The 3,553-nt window shown below is 37.4% G+C and overlaps 1 non-coding gene across 1 annotated transcript; it reads left to right on the top strand.

Annotated features, from left to right (window-relative positions):
* The first annotated feature begins 2,233 nt into the window (after positions 1–2,233).
* On the top strand, positions 2,234–2,335 carry LOC120094420 (U6 spliceosomal RNA). Its single transcript, XR_015628361.1, has one exon. It is a non-coding gene; the product is annotated as a U6 spliceosomal RNA (small nuclear RNA).
* Positions 2,336–3,553: the final 1,218 nt, after the last annotated feature.

Below are 3,553 nucleotides of genomic sequence, written 5' to 3'. Positions count from 1 at the left end.
CCTCTTTATTATCTATTTTCTTTTCTTTTGTGGATTGTAAGATGTGTGGGTTATCCTGTACTTCATGGCTAATGTTCAATTACAAGTGAATATACCCCATACACGTCTTTCTGACTCTATGTTACCTTATTAAGGAGGATATTCTCAAATTCCACTCACTTCCTGCAAAATTTATGATGTGTTGGTTTTTAATAACTGAATAGGATTTATTGTGTAGATGTACCAAATTTTCTCTATCTATTATTTATCTCAGCAACATTTAGGTTGTTTCCAGTTTCTGATTATTACAAAAAAAAGCTGCTATGAATATATTTGGTGAAGTGTCCTGTAGTATAGCAGTGCATATTTTGGGTATATGCCCAGGAAGAGGTGAATCTTGTTGTAGAACTATTCTCAGTTTTCTGGGTAACTGCCAAATTGATTTCCAAAATGATTGTATAAGTTTGTACTCCTAACAACAATAAAGGAGTGTCCCCCTTGATTATTTCCTATGGGTTTTGAAATGTAACCTTGGTATCCAGTAGAGCAGGAGACTTCAGCTGGAGTGTTGGGCCTGTTGTTCCTAGTATCAGCATGACTGTTGCTAGAACAGACACCTTTTGCCAACGTTGTAGGCTGAAATATAGAGCTGAATACTGCTGTTGACAGCTGGGCAGGCTTGAAGGAATGTTAATAGGTAGAAGGGTGTCTTACCTGGGGTTCCTAGGACTTACATGGCCTCCTCTAGAGCAAGAGAGGCTTCTGCAGGTCTAGCTGGAACTTGAAGTAGACTGACTTCCATTTTTCTGAAGAAATCCATTGGTGACTTTTATAATAGCTGTACAAGTTTGCATTTCATCCAACAACTGATGATTTTGACCTGTGTTCCACATCGTTATGGGCATAAACTGTCATTTGTCTTATTGACACTGGCCTTTTTTTGGGGGGGGGGTGGGGATATTCTTTCCAAACTGTTTTCCTCTCAATGTTTGATTAAAACATTTGCTCATTAAAAAATAAAAAATAGACAAATATTTCTCATGAATATAGATGAAAAATTCTTAATATGCCTTAAGAGGAGTGGAGCTACTTGGTATAATTTGATATGTAATGAATGGTTGATATCTATGCCCTTTTCTGAGGATAAATAGAAGAGAGTGGATGGCAGGAAACCACTGAACTGAGAATAAGACCCCCGTTGAAGGAATCAGAGAAAGAACTGGAAGAGCTTGAAGGGGTTCAAGACCCCTTATGAACAACAATGCCAAGCAACCAGAGCTTCCAGGGACTAAGCCACTACCTAAAGACTATACATGGACTGACCCTGGACTCTGACCTCATAGGTAGCAATGAATATCCTAGTAAGATCACCAGTGGAAGGGGAAGCCTTTGGTCCTGCTAAGACTGAACCCCCAGTGAACGTGATTGTTGGGGGGAGGGCGGCAATGGGGGGAGGGTGGGGAGGGGAATACCCATAAAGAAGGAGAGGGGGAGGGATTAGGGGGATGTTTGCCCGGAAACCGGGAAAGGGAATAACATTCAAAATGTAAATAAGAAATAATCAAGTTAATAAAAAAAAAAGAAGAGAGTGGATGGGGAAAGAAAGAGGAAGTGTCTAGATATAGGGAGAGGAGAAGAAAAGAGAAACTGTTTTCAACATGTGAAAAAAATATAAAGATAAATAAAGACAAATAAATGAATATAAAAATTAATTTAATAGTTACAAACCAAATTCAAGAATAAAGAAAAGATACTTCATAATGACCAAGTTGCCTTCATCCAGTGACCAAGCAGTGTTTCAACATGGGTAAATAAATAATCTATTACATACATAGACTGAAATGCAAACCATCCAAATTTTTTATTAGATACAAAGAATCTTTTGTCCAAAATCCAGTACCCCTTCATGATAAAGTCTTAGAAAGACTAGAGATAGATAGACTTCAATATAATAAAGAGAAATTGCAATAAATGCACATGCAACATAAAGATAAATAAGGAGAAATTCAAAACATTTTCATTAAAATCAGAAACAAGAAAAGGATTTTCACTCTTTAAATATCTACTCAATATTATTTTTCATTTGTTAGCTAGAACAATAAGATAAGTGAAGGAGAACAAGGGGATACAAACAAGAAAGGAAGAAGTCAAAGTATTCTTATTTTCAAGCAGTATGATTTTATATAAAAAAACAAGTAACACCTATAGATGACACTTTGAACAAATTCGTAGTATAAAGAAAATTAAAACATATGCTCAATTTGTCAGAACATATAACAAAATTGGAATGACACACAGATTAGTATGGGCTGTACACAAGGATTACATGCAAATTTGTGAAGCATACCATATTGTTAATGGATGATTTTCTAGACAGATATCATGTACCAAAGTTAAATCAGGTTCAGATAGAGCAACTAAACAGTCCCTCAATGCCTAAAGATAAAGAAGCAGTCATTAAATCTCTCCCAGTCAAAAATTTTCCAGGATCAGATGGTTTTAGTGCAGAATTCTATCAGACTTTCAAAGAAGACCTAATACCAGTACTCTTCAAAGTATTCCAAAAAATAAAACCAGAAGGAATACTAATTTGTTCTATGAGGCTACAGTTATGCTGATACACAAATCACACGAAGACCCAACAAAGAAAGAGAAGTTCAGACCAATTTCACTTATGAATATTGATACAAAAATAATCAATAAAATTTTCACAAACCAATTCCAATAACACATCAAAATGATCATTCACAGCTATCAAATAGACCTCATCCCACTAATGCAGAAATGGTTCAATATATGGAAATTCACCAATGTAATCCACTATATAAACAAACTCAAAGGGAAAAAACATGATCATCTCATTAGATACTGAAAAAACTTTGATAAAATGCAACAACATTTCATGATAAAAGTCATGAAAGATCAGAAATTCAAGGCCCATATCTAAACATCATAAAAGCAATATACAACAAATCAATAGCCAGCCTCAAATTAAAAGGACAGAAACTTCAATTAATCCTACTAAATTGTTGGGCCCTACCTTGGTGTTTCCCTCCCCCCTCTCTGAGCCTTTTAGCCTGCTATAGCAAGAAATTGTTTAAACCCTTGGGAGCTGCTCTTAGCCCCTAATTTGGGGCTGGGGTTTTTCATGGCACCCTTCCTCCCCACTGAGCCTTCCTGCTTATTGTTGTTAAAAAGTTGTTTATGCCCCTGATTGGGCCGGAACTTTCACCACACAGACTTTTCCTGTTTTCCTGTTTGGGTATTTTCACCTGCCTTGTTTTTCCATGGCTTTTGCCTCGAGTATGTAAGGAGATCTCAGTAAAGCCTTGGTGGCACTCGCTGAAAACGGGTGACCCATGTACGTGTTTTCTTTCAATCCCGTAAACCTACGCCCAATACTGACACACTGGCAGCACAGGCGCCGACATCTGGAGGTTCCACCGAGATCAGGAAAGAGAGGACAAACTGATGGGATTGTTCCAAAAGCCGGCCAGCAAGGAAGTGGAATGTATTGGGGACAAGCAGTGACCACGGGGCAAAACTGGAAACCTACGCCCGGTACTCACACACT

Source organism: Rattus norvegicus, chromosome 8 (genome assembly GCF_021556685.1).
Source record: "Rattus norvegicus strain SHRSP/BbbUtx chromosome 8, alternate assembly SHRSP_T2T, whole genome shotgun sequence".
Lineage (NCBI taxonomy): Eukaryota > Metazoa > Chordata > Mammalia > Rodentia > Muridae > Rattus > Rattus norvegicus.
This window is presented reverse-complemented; position numbering and strand designations above follow the sequence as displayed.